Raw genomic sequence first — 18,228 nt, 5'->3', positions numbered from 1 at the left:
CATTCAATCCCTGGCTTATTTAATGGGTTCTTATAAAGGCTCAAAATAGATGAGCTCAGCAGGTCTAGTAACGTAGGCGAAAGGGAGAGAAGCAGGCTGCCTGCTTTTTATCACAAGTGTGTGAAACACACAAGAAAGCTCACAAGCATGTTTTCATCAGTATGTCTCACTGGATATTTCAAGACCTTGAAGGAAGTTTTCAAAGTACCTCGAGCTCCGAACGTCATGTCTTCAGCATAGAGAAAAGAAAGATTATAGGAATTCCCATATCTACCTTTTATTACATTATGTATCCATACAACCCCCACACCATACTGGGACAGAAGCAGGCACATAGATGTTCTTAGGACATGCCACAAACTGGCGAGAAGACTTATAGCAAATCTTGTACCCAGGACTCCTCACGTTACAAAATGCCCAAGTAGCAACATCACTACAAACTGAGGGCTGCAATTTTTTTTCCTGAAGAACTGGAGCAGACAAGGACCTACATAAAGCTACTCCACTCACACGAGACTGTACATATATACAGGCAATATGACCAAAACTGGAAATATATGAAGTACTGCTATTGGAAGGGATACCCAGACGTATCCAGCATAACCAGTGGCCAGCGTATTAGAGTTAGTAATGCAATACAGTAAGCATTGCAATTCAGTGCAATAGAAGCAATTGATGAAAGCACTTCTGCTGTACTACAACCCGTGGGCTTCCCTTCCAGCTCTGTGACTGTTGTATGAAGTCTGTAAGGATCTAGCAGGTTCTCGCTTGAGGAGCTAGGAGAAGCAGTACACAATTTTATCGTGGAATTAAGAAGGGTCAGAATGAAAAATTATATCTGGAGGCAAAAAGGTACAAATGTTACTTCTGGTTTTATGATGTCCATTGTGTGCTCAAAGCATTTAACAGTAGTTATGACTTGTACATTAAATTTATTGTGGAAATTAAATGCAAACAGTGAAATCATCATGAGAATGAAAATCCGCCATATAACATTTCTGCAGTTCTCTCAATTGTCTGGAAGACCAAAGAAGCAAAAGACTGTAACATCCTGTAGTAATTTAAATGCAACTTCTTTGTTTGTACGTACTGGGTCTCCTTTCACACAGCCAGTTTGGCTTTCCAATGAGGAAGAGGAAAAATAAACCTCCTATGCTGATCAGAAATATAATTTTCAGACTACATTTGGTTCATAACAGAAGACATGCACACAGACACAGGTCTCAAATCTGTTCTACAGGGCTAAAGAAAACAAGATAATGCAAGTTCTGCTGTAGTCTTTAAAACTTGCATTGCTCGAAAACCAGCCATTTGTGACTGCTTTAGAATATGAATTTAAAACAGATTTGCCTATGCTAGGCACTTTGATTTACTAAGAGCAATTTTACAATGATACCAGAAGACAATACATCAGAGCCTTTCAGCTATTTGCCTTGATCCAAACACATATCCTCTGTTAGCAAAATAAAAATTGTTTGTTATAAACAGTTGCAAGTGGCATACATTCCTTTAAGAACTAAATCTGCCATGCAGCAAGGCATTTAAACATGAGCATAACTTTCATGTACCTGAATGATACTTTTAATTCAACAAGACAACTCGTGTTTACAGTGAAAAACTAGATTAAACATCTTTCTGAATAAAAGCCCAGATATACAGGAACTGATGCACTATGTCTTATGAATTGAGTAATACATTAAAATTTTTAAAATGCTAAATGCCATCAAGCAAACTAAAAGAATTATTTTTTAGAGCCAGAGAAAGAGAAAAAAATCAAAATAATAGTGATCTATACTCCTTGTATTGGTAGACTGGACTCCTGAACCCACTGAAGTTAGTAGCAAAATTCTTATCTACTTTACCTCATTAATTTCTGCTTTCTCAAAATTGTACATATTTCAGAACTTCAAAAATACCCCTCTCTGCAACTCAAAAATTGTGAATTTTTGCACTTTATTATTTACTAGATGTGCAGACCAAGAGACAGGCTGTGGTCTACCACTTGATTTTGTTTGTGGAATCTGACATGCCACCGAACAATAAGATGCACCACACTTACAGAAGATTATGATTATGGAAGATGAATATACACTGTAAGCAACAAATAAGCAACAAATAGTATAAGGAAATACCTTAATATGGTAAACAAATTCCTAATTTTATCAGTAATCTTGTGCTAGATACATATATACTTCTTTTTTTCTAGTTAGTCAGCAACAGTCTTCAGGTGAAACTCAGGGTCCTAGTATGCTAACTAGGAGACTTACTTAACCATGAACTGAGTAGGTATATTAATGATGGATGGCATGGTAGCATCCGAATAGACCATGAATCATTGCTTTTTTTTTGATTCACTGCTTCATTACTACAATTTTATACTAATATAACAATGTTATTTTCAAAGGCCCTAAACTTGCATAAATCTCATGAAGTTGAACAAACAAAGGTTTAATTGCTATAACAGCCTAAAGCTGAAGTTCATAATGTAAAATATACTCTTCTGAAACCCCTGGAATTCATTAAAGAAAATGTTATGCACTGTAGCTGTAGTAGACTGAATGTTAATCTAATGCATATGCTTTTGGGAATGTCCACTCATACATAAATTCTCAGATTAAATATTTGAAAGCATTAATAGAATCTTGGACAGCAATACTCTTCTAGATCTTAATTTGTTTAGTTTCAGGTTTTAAGAAACATATGCATTAGGCAACCATATAAATTTTTGTTGAGTCTTTGCTAAAAAAAAACAGTTGAGTCTTCAAAAAAAAGACATTCTAAAGGGTTACACGTTCTAAAGGGTTACATGAGCCTCAGTGAATCAGCAAATGCAGAGAGCACTATTCTATTTAAATGAACAACAGAGTACATTTATGGAACAGTCATGTTTCCTGGAAAATCATGATTAACGTCAGCTTGGTTTTGAACTCTTTGCTTTTTCTCTTTTTAGACTTTGGGGATGAAAATTTAAAGCAAAAACATGAGTTTGTAGTCACCCTGTGTTGAAAGTACATACGATAGCTTAATAGTCTAATTGAATTAAAAAAGAGATGAATCTCTGATTAAAGTGCAAAGGTCACCATATTTTTAATTGGAATCATAGCTAGGCTTATTATTATTATTCTTATTTTATGCCCCGGTTTTCAAGGACACCAAATACAATGAAGCTTCTAAACCTGACTGCCATTCAGTCAGCTCTGGAAGTCAAGCTCCCTTCACATTTTATGAAAATACCAGCTCTAAATTCTTAGATATCTAAATAGCCGAATAACACAAAATGCAACATTTCTAACAATTCCTAATTAGGTTACTTTGGTCTTGATTCTTCAAACTTCTCATATTCCCAGCATGCAGTGCTCAACATTTGGAGCTGAGCAGAAGAAATAAGATTTATGTAAGATCAGAAACGCATTTACAGATTCAAACCAAGAGTCCACTTAACCTAGTACCTTTTTTCCCCCCGGTAGCTGCAAGTGGATGCTCAGAAAAGAGCAAGCATAGAGCAAACAGACATGACTTTCCATCTGGTAGCCCCTCAGCCTCCTGGAGGTGATTTAGGTGCCAGGTCAGACTATTTCCCGACCTTAATGCAGATTTTTTATTTAGTAACCTTCAGTGGATTTCTCTTGTGTTTGTCTACTCTTCCCTAAAATACCCATGAATCTCGAGCATGTACAGCATCCTTTGATAAGCAGCTCTGTATGTCTCCTACCCATTGCATAAAGAACTACCATATTTCATTTGTTTTGAACTTGGCCTTAGCCAGCTTCATTTGATGGTCCTTAGTTCTTGTAAAAGAAGAGACAGTGAACAGCAGATCCCTGTCTGCCCTCTCCATGAAACTCAAGATTCTGTAGATCTCTGTCACCAGCCCTTTACATGACCCCTTCTCCAAGCTGAAAGAAACCTAGCCTACCATTCCTTCTGTGAAAACTACTCTATACCTTCATCATCCTTTTTGCCTTCTCTGAGCCTTTTTTCAGTTTTAATATATTCCTTTCTTTAGAAGAAGAGATCAGAACTTGCACAGTATTCAAATCGTGGTTAAATAATAGATGCATAAAACAGCATAATGATGTTCTCTGTTTTGTTTAATATTGTTTGTCCAATATTTGATTTGCTTTTTTTTCTTTCTTTCTTTTTTTTTTTTTTACTGTTACTGAGCAATGAATGATCTTGCTCCTGAACAGTTACAGCTGGTTCAGACTATTTTCACCATGTGTATCACTTCACATCTATCTACACTGAATTTCAACTGCCCTTTTACTGTCAAGTCACTCAGTCTTATAAGTTCTTTCTGCAGTTTTTCAGTCCTCTCCTTTCTACCTTGAATAACACAGTATCCTCCATAAACTTTTTCACCTCACTGTTCATCTCCATTTCCAGGGTATTTATGAGCATGTTGAATAGAATCAGTCCTAGCACCCACCTCTGCTGAACTCCACCAGTGACCACTGTCCATTGCAAGAATTAACTGTTTACTCTTATCCTCTTTATCCTGTGCTATAGCCAACCATCTAGCTATGTAAGGACCTTCCTTCCCTTTTGTCCTACGGCTCATCAATTTCCTTAAAAGCTTTCAGTGAGGGACTTATCAAACGCCTTTTAAAATATCTACATAGATAATATCACCTGGATCAACACCATCCGCAAAAGTGCTGATCCTGTGAAAGATCACCCAGAGGTATGTAAGGCAGTACTTTCCTTTATAGAAGTCCTATCATATTAAGCTGAGTTTCCACTAGTTTCAACTTTTATTATGAATTTTTAACAGAACTCTGCGTGGAACTCAAAGCACATTATAAACACTAACCAAGTAATATTTTCAAACCCAACATGTAATGTTCTTAAAAATGTGGGGACAATAAGGCAAAGAAAGAAAAGTAGTGACTTGATGAGAGTCAGACGATGTGCATCCTTGTCATAGCTCTACTGGCCCAACTCATAAACAAAGGGATTATTACCTTATTATCCTGCTAAAATGCTGGGGAAACAATTATGGTTCAGAAAATCAGAAATCTCTTCCTGCTATTTTGGCACTTTGGAGGGATACAAATTGACTTATGGGTTGCGCTAGCTGTAAATTGGCACTGTCATGTGCCAACATAGCTGAGCTCTGCGAGTAGTTCACCAAAGCTACACCTAATCTTCCTGATCCTTCTTCTGGCTACTTTATCTGGAAGGTGAGAAAATGAGTATGTTACACCTTTTACTTTTGCATGTCAGATCTCAAAGTTGAGACAGAAGTAAAATTGTTTTACCGACCTTGACATTTTTGCATAGATGTGCAGTTCAATTGTCATCTTCCATTCAGGTACAGGAAAACAGGAAAGAGATCTGCTTATTCAATCAGCGAGCTTCTCGAAGCAGAATCTGCCATTGTGTGCTTCTGAAACCCACATAAACTGCTCACACAGAAGGCAATAAAGTCTTTCCGGGTGGAGAAATGGCTGTGCCAATCTCCAGTCTGTACTAGGGGTTTTGCTGTAGCTTTAGCAATGGACATACTGATGCTATTTATACAGTCTTTAAGCAGCTAAAATATTAGATTCCTTTATTATGCAAAAACAGCAGCTGATGGAGCTATTCTGGTTTATATCAATGGTAAATTAGTATCCCAGTAAGGTACCCTCCCTGTGGGAAGATTGCTCAGGTTTTTTACTTTCATTGGAATGTACTGTTCTGTGAGCCAAAATCACAAGTTTTATCAAATATTTGATCAAATAGATGACTCAGCCTGATTTTTTTGTTTTTTAATTCATGAGAAGGGAAGGAAATAAACAATTAGTTGTGAAAACCTAGAAGCCTGGAAAACTAAAGCTGCCTAGGAAGCAAGCTTATACATTCATTATTTGAACCCCTTAGCCAAAGGAAAGGTCAGTTAAAATCCATAGGAAAATCTTCAAAGAAAACTTAAGCATTTAAGAGTAAATTTTCTTCCTTTCTCTGATGGCATTTGATTTAGAAATAACTGTGTTAGCTAAATTTACTTTTTAAAAGTGATGCTCACAGCCAGTGCTCCCTCTATACTATCCTCTACCTTCTTTATGCCAGATTGTCTCATAATCACTATAAAACACAATTTAAACAGGAATATTTTCCTTTACTAAAGTCTGGAGGAAGACTAACCTCCCAGGCCCATCCATGAAAACTCCCTGTAGTGCAAAGTTAGACTGCAAAAATTTTGTCCCAACCATGGCATTCCCAATGTATTGGATGCATTTATAATTGGTATTTATATTAAGGGCTACATTTGTAAAGGTATTTGTAAAGGTATTTAATTCTCTCTGAATTTAACAAGAATTTGCACCTAAATATACTTAAAACTCCACCCTATAGGCCAAAATGGGAAACAGAATTCTATTGTTAGATGCCAAACAACAACTACACATGTGCCAAAAAATTCCTGATCCAAATTTAGGACAAAAATCTGTAGTGAGATGAATGTGCAAAGGACAAGGAAAGGCTAACCAAAAGATGGCTGTATTTGCATAAATTAGTTGTCTTGTTTATCACAATAGCTCAGCTGCTTTGCACCCTTCTAATGAATATTTTCAGCTTTTTTCTTCAATCCTTAAGCCATTCAACAAAGTAACTACAAAGTGAATTCAAGAGGTGTACAAAGACACCTAGTGCTAGCAGAGCCACAGATTAGTGTCCTGGATGTGGGCAGCAGTTTTACATTTACAGAGCAACTGATTTCAGTTTATTCTGTCTTAATGAAGTCTAGTTCATTACATATCTTCTTCAAAAAATGCACTGCTGCAAGAGACAAGGAGTAAAGAACATGAGCTTCTGAAGATGTGCTGTTCATGCCTTTTGGTAATAGCCAGAGTCTGGTCAGAACTGAAGTGTGGTAACCATATGGTACACTTCACAAACACTCTGAAAATACTGCTGTGAAAACTACTTTAGACAGCAGGGAGCATGTTGCAATTAAAGCATTCTTACCATATGCTCCATCGGCATGGAAGAAAGACGTAGCTATGGCAACAAGATGAATATCAGAGTATTTTAGGGGAAATTCCGGGGGTCTTTGGCAATAGAAGCTGTGCATGTGAGTGAAGAACTTTTTGCCCTTTAGTAGTTATAATAGTAATAAATGCTACAATTAAACACAATTGCATCAAAAAAGTGGGCTTTTTGTAAAACTTACAATATACTGTTACTATTATGAATAAATTAGGGGTTTGATTTGTTTGCAAAGCATCTCAGACAAAAGTAACCTTTAGCAGAAATTCTTTTGTCTATAATAGCAGCAAAACTCAGCATCCATTCAGCTTCATTCAAAGAATTCAAACAGCAAGGCCAGCGTCTGTTCCCCACTCAATCTGCTGTAAAGTAAGTAGACATGCAGCATCCCTTAGCTTTTCGTATCCACTATAAGAACTGGGTGGTGGGAAAGAAAGGACATCTTATGCTTTTAATGACCCTGTATGAGCACAAAGCCTAAGCTACAATTCCACTCCTATAGTTACACCTATAGATAGATTAAGCTGTCAGTAATGCTTAGCTGTCCTTGATAAGGGAGGCTCATTTCCAATGTAAGTTTGAAATATAATTTACTTGCCTCCTCAGTGCACCACGTAACATGAGATATAAGAATTTTTGCAAAACACACAAATCTTCTCAAAAGTGAAGAATCCCATTAGAAATCCCTCCTTTCTCTAGCCAAACACTGTAACTCCATGTATAAATACTGCACCTCAGCATCACTAAAGACTATTCTCTAGACAATAGAAAACTCAGCTATAAAAGCCTAACCCACACATAAATGGTATTTGTTTCACTAAATAATGACACATACTTCCCACCTTGAACTGCTGCTTACCGCTGTACACTTAGGTTGTGCTACAGCTTAGGGAGCTACTGAAAGTGGACAATGTATCAGACTGGTGTATTCAGCACACTGGCAAATTCACAAAACAACTTTTACCTTGGCATGTTACAATTTCCTGCTTGCAGCTTATACTTGCTCCATGTTACTCCAACTGATCTACTGCAATTTCCTTTTGCATTTAACCTTCCTGCCTGGTATCTAGTTGAGCTGGTAAAATCTTTGTAGATAAAAGATCTTCTAGCGCAAACATGAAAAGCTAAAAATAGAAATGGAGACAAAAGAAGGTTAGATTGCCTAAAGTATTGTTTAAAATCTAAATTAAATTGTTCTTTTGTTTTCCCAGTATGGTCACACTTTCGCCTCTGTACATTCCCCAATTAATTTTAAAGCCTGGGTCAAATTTCACAGAGAAATAAATGTCCAAAAGATTAAATTGTAAATTATACTAAATAAATGTCCAAAAGATTGAATTCCAGTAAGCCTTGTGACAACAGGTGTTTGGATGGAGAAAGACCTTATCTGATCCCAGTTTAGCACTTAATTAGATGTCAGAGAATTCTTACATGAGAGGTAGCAGATGGGAAAGAAAGAGAAAGAAAGAGAACGGGAGAGAGAGAGAGAGAGAGAGAAAATATACAAATTTCTCAACCTTGGGCAGAGCTAAATTATGAGCTAGAACTTCTTAGACTCCAAAATTGAGACACAAATATATACAAAACAAACATCATTAGTTCTGTTATTTTGCACATAATTTTACAAAAAATGTTAGTGATCAAGTTAGTAAACAGCATAGCAAGCTGCAAAATGATCATATGCAGAGTTGCCACCAAGATTCTCAGAAACAGAAAATGTAATCCAGACATATTGCATCATTTTAGTTTTATACCAGGCAGACTGAATTTCATGTGGATGTTTAGTTAATTCTGGCAGCTCTAGTGATAAAGAGATCTTGTATTATGCTGAAGGAAAACTTATTAATTCCTCAACACTGGGAATGGGTCTATGAACTGGATGGAGACATAGGCAAATACACTTTACTGTATGTAATAAGACTATAACATATTGCTTATTAGTAGAACTACTAAAAATAAGCAACAAGATCTTGGATTCTATCATGAAGTCAGAATAAACCAGGTTATCTGGAAAGATGGAAGAAAGATGGAATTTTCTTTCACAGTTAACCACGACAAGTCCTGTGGCCTCTATACAACTCCATGGCTGCCTTAGACTGTGACAGTGATACACTTTCCATATTTTCGCTAAAAAAGGAATCCACTGAGGCTTAGACTTGCTTTTCATATTCCGAAAAAGCCTGCAATGTTTTATCTGAATTAGGAGAGAGCACTGTCTCACAGCAGCAGAGGACAAAGAAAGACCTTCCCTGTCTCCCAAACAATGGTACCTTTCCTCCCCTGTCCCCCGGGACTGCTTCACTTCTAGTCTGTTGGCACTATTTATGCTGCTGGAAGTGCCTTTTCCTATGGAAATGATAGAAAAGTATTTGTTGTGCTTGCCTTGCCACTACCAAAAATGTACAATTTGAGAGTCTTCAGAAAATCTCCACTTCATATATATATATATATATATATATATATATATATATATATATATATATATATATATATATATATATATATATATATATATATATGTGTTCCTCAGGGTGGATTCATTATGGAGATGGAATGATTCACTCTGTCCACAAAAACACCACTGAATAAATTTTGAAGCTTTGAAACCCTAAGGTGTCTTCCCATAGAAGAATGCATAGAAGAATTTTACTCCATCAGTTTTTTTGTTCTCACTGGATAGCTGTTATTTTTGTTACAGTATTAATTTTATAGTATTAATATAACCATTTTTTCCCTTTTTTCCTTCATTTTGCTCCAGGTTTTTTCTCCTCCTCCTTTCTTCTTTTACCTTTTTTCCTTCATCTTTCTCCCTTCCTAGACCTTTTGATACTTTAGTAACAGAACAAATGAAGGCAATGGCAAAACAACCTATGGAAACTAACATTCTGTCTTTGCTTGCATATTATTTCAGAAATAGCTTATGATATCTTACTTTCCTTGATAATTATCCAGTCATTCAAATGGTCTGAAGGTCATGCTTTACAGCAGTATTGTTTTTAGCTGATGTACAGTTGTTCCTTCTTTCTTCCAGTGAATGTCACAATCATTTCTTTTGTTTTGAGATTTCTCTTTTATCACAGTCAATTCTTTTCTCCTCCAATCTTCCACTTTGTTTCTCATTTTCTTCTCATCATTTTTCCTGAGCACTAGGTAAATATTGAGACAAGCCACTCCACAATATCAAAACTAACACAATTCCTTATGGGTTTTATCCTGTCACTAATTGAAGCAGATGTTTAAAAAGATACAAACACTAGTTGAAGTGCTTTTTGTGGCTGAAGAAATTAAAGGGAAAGAAATTAAATTTCTCCCATGTATTTTTTTGGTGACCAATACAGCTGCAGACTTTTCCTCAACAAGACCTCTACAAGAGTCCCTCTCCATTACCTGTATTCAGACTATGGGAATGTATCACTGAGACCTTTCCTCTTCTGTCAAATATGATTGAAAATGGCTAAGGAATGTAAACTTACTAGGGAAGCCATCCAGATAAACCGATGGCACAAATTAGTCATGTATACTTTTCCCTGGCATTAGGAAATTCCTTTCTTGAGTCTTCCTATTCTAACTTGCTGACTCTTTGTATGGCTAGATCATCATATGGTCTATTTAGTTGCACCTGCCAGTCCGGAGGAGTAAGGCCCTCTTCTTATTCTTAGTCCTCATGCTCTAATCCCAACTACAGACATGCTGAGTACAGTACCTTTTTGCCTCCTCTCCCCTGACAAATAATAGGGAGAGACAGATTGAAGGGTGAAAAATAAAGAGCCATATTAACTTTTCCTCATTGAAAACTTACAAAGTTTTTTTTACTCTGACATGCTGAATATCTTCACAAAGGTAGTTCTGAATGCTACTGTAAACAGAATTCTTCAGCTAAGCATGAACACATGTATATAATATCCTTTTTTTTAAGGGGCAAGAAAGGAAATCCTCATGTGAATGACTTCCATTCCAAGTATAAAAGGACAGTTCCATGCCAATGATGGTACTATACACTATTTTATAATAAATTAATGTTTATGTAAAAACATAGAAGCTAAAACTGAAAATTCATGTTGAGGGTCAGTGTCACAAGAATACACTGTTCATTCATAAGGGACAGTATTCTTAACTAAAGAGCTTCATTCCTCATTTGTTCTCTGCAAAATGAATATGAAGTCTCATTCTATATATTTGTACTCAATACCATCATCTTTCTTGACAGAATTGCAAGCACTCATCAGAAAATAGAGGACACCAAGTACCAACTGAGATCCCACAACTGACTTTAACAAGTGTTGGATGAGGTCACCAACCACTTTGATCTAAGATTCATGATGTCTGTTCAATGTACCACTACTTCAGGATTCCAAGAGAGAAAGAAAAAAAAGAAAGTTTAATCAGTCAATAAACTGATATATTGATGCTGCATAATATTATACACATCTTTTCTCTAGATATTTCAGCAAATACAACTCAAATTTAGAAACACAACTATATTTTCCATGGAGAGTAAGAACGGAAAAACTTTTATGGTAGATAATTTGTTCACAACTTCTTCAGTGTCTGAAACTTCAGCATTCAGATCTTTTTCTTTTGTGCATAGTACTAATTCAGATCACAGAATGATGGTACCATAAAGCAAAATGATCAGAATTTGATTATTCTCTGCATCAAGGACCTCACATTTTAACATATTAAAACTATTAATGTGGCTCCATTCTAAAGATAAATAAGAGTTTCTAGACACAATAACAGCATTTTGTTTGCATAAATGCTTTTTACTGAATCTTAATAGCATTTGAAAACCGTATATTCTTTGTTTAATGTTACTTGCCAAGAATGAGAACACCATTTGGGCTACAAGCTTAGTTACATCATTACTTAAGAATGAAATGATTTTCCCATCTACTTAAAAAAAACCCTGGATGCTATGTAATGTTTAAAAAAAGGTAATCTTCATTGTCTGTTCCAGCATGTACATTTTATTTTTAATAACTTACATTTCCTAATGGATACATGTCTTCTACTTTTGGAGAGACCAGACAGATTCATGTAGAAGATAGTGTTCATAATTCTTTTTTTCTCTGTGCACGGCAGAAGAAAGAAAAATGAAACAAGCTTTCCAAAATTGCTAGTTACAGTAAAAGATAAAAACATATGTACTATGTACTGGATCATACCAGTGGTCCATGTACTGTAAGATCCTGCCTTTGACAGTAACTTATACTATCTCTTTCAGGGGAAAGTACAAGAAAGATATAATAGACACCTCTGAAAGAAGCTGCCCATAGTTGTATTATCTTTCTACCATTGAACTATGAGCTCCCGAGCCAGCAAAGCACTTAAATGCATACCAACTTTAAGCATGAATAGTTCCATTGCCTTGAATGAAACCAGGCATGTTCTTATGTGCTTTAGCAATTTGTCAGATTGTAGTCTTAATAATTGGCTTAAGCCTTGAATCATGACTGTGCATATAATTCTCACACCTTACCCAAAGTAGCACCATAGATTCTCTTTAATCATATAAGCAAATTATTTTATGTTATGTTTTAGTAAATTGTCTCAATGATTCTTTGTATTTCCTCAGGTTATATGTTGCTTTAACGTATTTCATTCTACTGTTTTGAAGTGCATTGCCTTCCAGTTTCATTACTTATCTTTGGCCTTATATTATCTGAGAATAAATAAGGCAGTCCATTCACTTTCTCTATATTTTCAGCTATATTATCTGTGGAAAGTTTGAGTTTACCAGAAGCACCAAGCTAATCCAAAGAAGAGCTAATTTAGACTGGACTCAGCTGCCATGCTGTATGAATGTGACTGCTCTACTTTCAAGGCCAGGTGTATTTCAAAAACAGTAGCTGTTATCACATAGCATAGAGGGCAAACAAGTAAGTTCTTGCAAAGCTGAGTAGATGTCCACACAGAACTACAGAACTGAAAAGACTGAGTAGTATGCAACCTGTGATGGCTTGATCTGTGCATGTGTTTATTTATCATATATCCTAGTCACCAACTGCCTCATACAACTTGAAATGCATTGTACCTATCAATTTATCTCATGTATTTTTGTATCCTTCTAAGGTGACATAAAATCTTTAATATCTTTATCTTGTTCTCTTTAGTTCTTCTGGTTTAGCTGTCTTTATAATTTGATGCAATTACTAATTCTTATGTTTTGACAGTAGTGTTATGAAATAGTTACTCTCTCTTTTCAAATTTCAAGTGAGCACAGAAAGTAGGAGTAGGCCTGTCTTCATATTTATTTACATTATTCTCTACTATTCTCATTTTGTAAACTTGAAATTAAAGTGGAGAAAGCTTACAGAATGTTCTCATGGTCTGACAGGAAATCTGTGGCAGACCAAAGATATGTAATCACTGTCTCCAGTGTTTTAAACTATTGCACAGACATATATATATATATATATATATATATTTTTTTTTAAGAGATTCAAACTTTTTTTTTCTCATCTCTGAAATTGCTCTCTATATATTTCTTTAGAATTTTTTTGAAATAGGGTGGTCAGAGCCAAGCATTATGTATTGGATCATACATTATTGAGTTATATAATGACATTTTAACTTCCTTGCTCTTTTTAATATGTTAACCTACTGTTTGTTTTTGGGCAGTGTTGAACAATGGGTAGAAACTTTCACCCTTAAGCAATGCATAGAAACTTTCTCTACTCATAAAAGGTGTGTTTTTTTTTTTTTTTTGAGTGACTACAATTTCTAATCAATAGGTTTCATTGTTCCTTGTAGGATGCATTGCCTTTCACTAGATTCATCTATTATCATTCTGCTTACTGACCTTAGTAACAATGCATTTTATGTAGTTACTATATTACATGTAAGCTTTTCCTAATGTGTCTTATGTTTTCATTATTTAATCTAACCAGCAGAGATCTCGGCTGCAGAAGTATGATATTTATGCAATGTCCATGACTCAGTGTGACTTGCTTGGTTTTCCAAGGAAATCAGACTTGCACAGTCAGATTGCCTATCTCACTTCCCTGCTTTGTCTCCCCAGTAACACATTGAGTATCTTGACAGTTTCAACCAAAATAATAGAGGGCAAAGTTCTCAAATACAAATTCCTTTCCATTTCGCAAGTTTGGCTGAGTGAAAGAAGAAAAACCAAAAGGTAATGAGCCCATTCAGGGAAAGGACGCAGCAGGAGCTCAACAGTTCTGTTTGACATGGCCTGCAGCTAGCCAGTCAGCAAACTTCCAGCTCTGGACAAACCACACAGTCAGTGGCTAGGTGAGGAGATGGGAAATTCTATTGCAAAGTTGATATATCTTACAATAGGTTTAAATACCATTATTTCATTTATCAATGAAGTCTATTCTGTAACCATATCTTAGTACCTGAATACAACAGTTATCATACACTAAAAATCTATTGTACAAACTAACCAATTTTTAAGTAGAGATGCTGGCATTACTAAAATACTTTGTCTTTATATTTACCTTTAATGGAATTAATATCAGCAAACCAATATTTAACTCTAGAGTGGCTAAGTATAAACAATGAAAACTTCCAACTGAAACATATGAACTGATACATATAACACAACTGAACAACCATGTAAATTCATAGTAAGGCAGATCAATAAATCCTGGGAGTGTGACTGTTACACAAACAACTTTAAAACTCCATCTTATTAACAAATAATACTAGAGAGAAAATTAGAGTGAAGTTACTTGCTGTGCTGTCCAAACTTAGTACACTATTGTTGCTCATCAACTTTTTCTAATAAGGTGATCTTTTGTATTGAAACAGAGCAATAAAACAGTCTTTTAGTGCTTACTATGGCATTGATGAGGGAGATTAAGGCTTTTTTTCCCCCTCCAAGTCTTTGATATATTGAGTGATGGACTAAGTTTATTTAGCAGAAATGCAAAATATACTTTCTTTAGCATGTCACACTCCCAGAAGAGAAAAATCCATACTATTTCTTTAATAACCTTTTGAGCCTTATTGATGTCTAATGCAGGCTTTTTTCTCCTCCAGTCTGATGCATTGCCCCATAAGCTGCATTATTTCACAGTTCTATAGCACATTTAGAGAGAGACCAAATTTAAAACTAATGCTCCCCTCCAGATTTAATATGACAAGGATTTTTGTCCCCAGTGAAGATGCAAAACCCATTGCTTCCTCAAGGCACACAAATCAAATACATCAAAACTCGACTTTTATCAGAAAGTTTTGGGAAAAAATTGCAAAACAGTAGAATATTGCTGAGAGTTCCTCATTTTTTCTATACTAAAATACTTAATTACATGTTGTGTTTAGCTTATTCTAACATAGAATGCAACTTGAAATACATGCACATTTGATAGCCTGTGATTCTTCAATCTCATACACAAGCTGGATTTGGACACAGGCATGCAGAAAGATGACAGAAGATCTGTTTAATTTCTCCAAAAAGCGTACAGAGTGTAAGAAATGTCTCACATCCTTATGTGTTAATTCAGCTTGAGCAGAATATGTAATTTCATGTTGGGCTGGTGGTTATAAATAACTGAACCAAGAAGAAGCAGCAGGTGTGGGGCTAAACCATGATGCATTTGCAGAAAACTAGTGCATCAATGCACCTTGTAGACTATTCAGTCAGAGCTACAGGGGTAGACTTTTTTCAGAAGGAAAGAGAAGTTATAGAAATTGTAGCTTTCCATTATCTCTCAAGCTTGGTACATTCTTCTTCTTCTCATGTTTTGAGAGAATGGTCACCTAGCTGTACACTGTCTCACTTTCACGTCATGGCTGCAGCCAAGTCTGTCCACAATCATTACCTGAACATCAGTGAACTCTGCTCTGTTTTGTTCATACACTATCTCTTATGAGGCTCAAAGTGCAAAAGTTAGAAGTATTAAATATTGCTTTTATAATTTACGCAAATTTTAGTACAGCCATGCTTCACTGGTTCTGTTTTTTCACGATTTTTTGTTTGTTTCTCTAGTTCATTTTTTCTTTTATTTCTTCAATAGATATTTGAAAACAGACGAAGGAAAATGGATTTCACACTGGCTACACAGACAAAGACCTTTAAGACAAACCTTCTTGGCACTAACTCATGCATCAGTGAAATTTTATCCCTTCACCTCACAGAAAACTACAGTTGTATTCTATATGAGATGCCAACTATGCTTTATCATCCTAGTGCTAGGTTGCAAATGGGATGGAAAAAAAACTCCGTTCTCAACAAAATGAAAAAACTTTCATTACTTCTTTGCACAAAACCTGTTTACTTGGGCTTTGCTCAGGCAGACTCACCTTGTTATCAGTTAAAGGTAAGGCTGTTCCAGATTGCACATGGAGGCCAAATTGCAAAGCAGCTATTTTCAATGGGTTGGGAAAGTGTGCACGTTTCACCTCCTACATCTATTTTCGTGAATTTTTCAAGAATCACAGATGAACCATAGATGTTCTTAGTTTTGTAAGGATGAGCACACACCCTACTAAGCCTTAATGCAGTTCATAGAAGAAATGCGCTCTTTCACAGCTCTTCAGCCTTGCACCAGCTGTCTAACATTTGGCTAGCCTTGGCATAATCTCTCATTCTTTAGTCACTGAAACTTTCAATGAAAAATGTTTTCTTTGTAGAAGAAAGCATATGATCTCTGTAGGAACAAACTCGACTGCTGGCTGTACTTCCAGAAGCCCAGTAACTTTTTATAAATCAGCAGGAGCTAAACAATTGGCTTTGAAAACTGCCCTTCATTTATGTGTATGCATATGCATGCGCACACATACGTTACGTACTCATGCATATACGCAGTAGCAAGCTAGAAAAATGGATCCACTGCAATTTTAGTTATCCTGAGTCTAACTCAACAGATCTTTAAAAGAGTATACTACAAAAATACAAATGCAATATTTCTACACCTGAATCTCCCAAGAATTCACAACTCAAACTTACCAGTGCTTCCAGACTGCCTGTTATCTCAGCAGGAGCATGAATCTGTGAAGTGAAAGTGGATCCTTCTGCATGCAATATGGAAGACAACATTTCCAGCTAGATGGCTTGAAAGGAAAATACATGCTATGAGTTGATTTAGGCAACTGGACAATCTGGAGGATTCAGACTGGAGAATCTTGCTGGAGATTGATCAGTGAGTGGCAGATAGGTAAAATAATCAAACTGCAGTTACTATGTTACTGTACAGTTTCTTAACACTGACGCTTGTCATATACTATAGTATTAAACTGCCCACCAGTTTTACTGTTTTCTCATCCATTTTTCCTCTCTCTTCCTCACTCATCCTGATGCCAGAGCAGTGCTGTTGGCCTCAAGTACTCTAACTAATTTTCATGACATCTATGTTTTAATATCTTATCATTTCATTGTCTGTAATAACATTAAAACAGCAAATACTTTAATATTACTATTGGACTCTTAAGAAATGGTAACATCTTTATGTAGTTAGCTGTTTCTTATTGTCATTTTTCCTGCATGTGTATTTTTTTCCTCCCAACTCTCATTTTCTTTCTAACATTTTAAGTTAAGGAAGTGATACGAATTAACTCTAATTGTATCGGTAGAAAAAAGTCACAGAAAATTTAATTAAGCTCAAAGTTGAGCTTAATTATTGCAGAGTCATAAATAGATAGCTAGTAATTACAGCACTATTTCTTTTTAACACATTTCAAGCACCACTACGATAGCCAATACTCTTTTGCATAAACCAGAGCACATACAGCAGAACCATTTTGTTTCAAGTTTGTACAAAGATGATGCATCTGGATCCTCAATAATATTTCTGTTCTCTTGTATTATTGCAAAATGGCATAATTAGATTAGAACATGTATTTTTACAAAAGAATTACTTAAAAGCAAAAGCAGACTATTAGTCTTTGGAGCATAACATAAGTATTTTTTTTACTGTGTTAACTACAATTGTGCAATTTTTACTATGACATCTAGTGACTGCTGTTTATTTTCTGTTTTTTCTGTGGTTTCTTCCACAGACAAGATTTTTGAGGTTTCTTCTGTGAAGAGTTAGAAGTGCTAATAAGCAGCCACAGGAATTAGATTTCTCAAGGTCAAAGTTCACTATAATTCTGCTAAGCAGCACTATATTTGAATTAGAGCATCCATAGCAAGAGTAATTCTAATAATGTCCTCCTTTCCTGAGCAGTAAATATCTTAAGCAAATACTTACTCTCTACACATCAGTAAAGTAACTAATGCATGTTTCTAGAACTGGAACAAATATTTATTCACATGGCATTCACTTTCCATGACTAGTCTCTTGTATA

At 35.6% G+C, this 18,228-nt stretch overlaps 1 long non-coding RNA gene across 1 annotated transcript; it reads right to left on the bottom strand.

The window, feature by feature from the left end:
- Nucleotides 1-7,942: 7,942 nt before the first annotated feature.
- Nucleotides 7,943-17,046, bottom strand: LOC112991543 (uncharacterized). Its single transcript, XR_003261322.2, has 3 exons — nucleotides 16,889-17,046; nucleotides 11,958-12,041; nucleotides 7,943-8,096 (listed from the first exon to the last, which is right to left on the bottom strand). It is a non-coding gene; the product is annotated as an uncharacterized LOC112991543 (long non-coding RNA).
- Between the last annotated feature and the right edge of the window lie 1,182 nt (nucleotides 17,047-18,228).

Source organism: Dromaius novaehollandiae, chromosome 1, assembly GCF_036370855.1.
Source record: "Dromaius novaehollandiae isolate bDroNov1 chromosome 1, bDroNov1.hap1, whole genome shotgun sequence".
Classification (NCBI taxonomy): domain Eukaryota; kingdom Metazoa; phylum Chordata; class Aves; order Casuariiformes; family Dromaiidae; genus Dromaius; species Dromaius novaehollandiae.
Note: the sequence above shows the minus strand (reverse complement) of the source record. Positions and strands in the feature narration are given on the sequence as shown.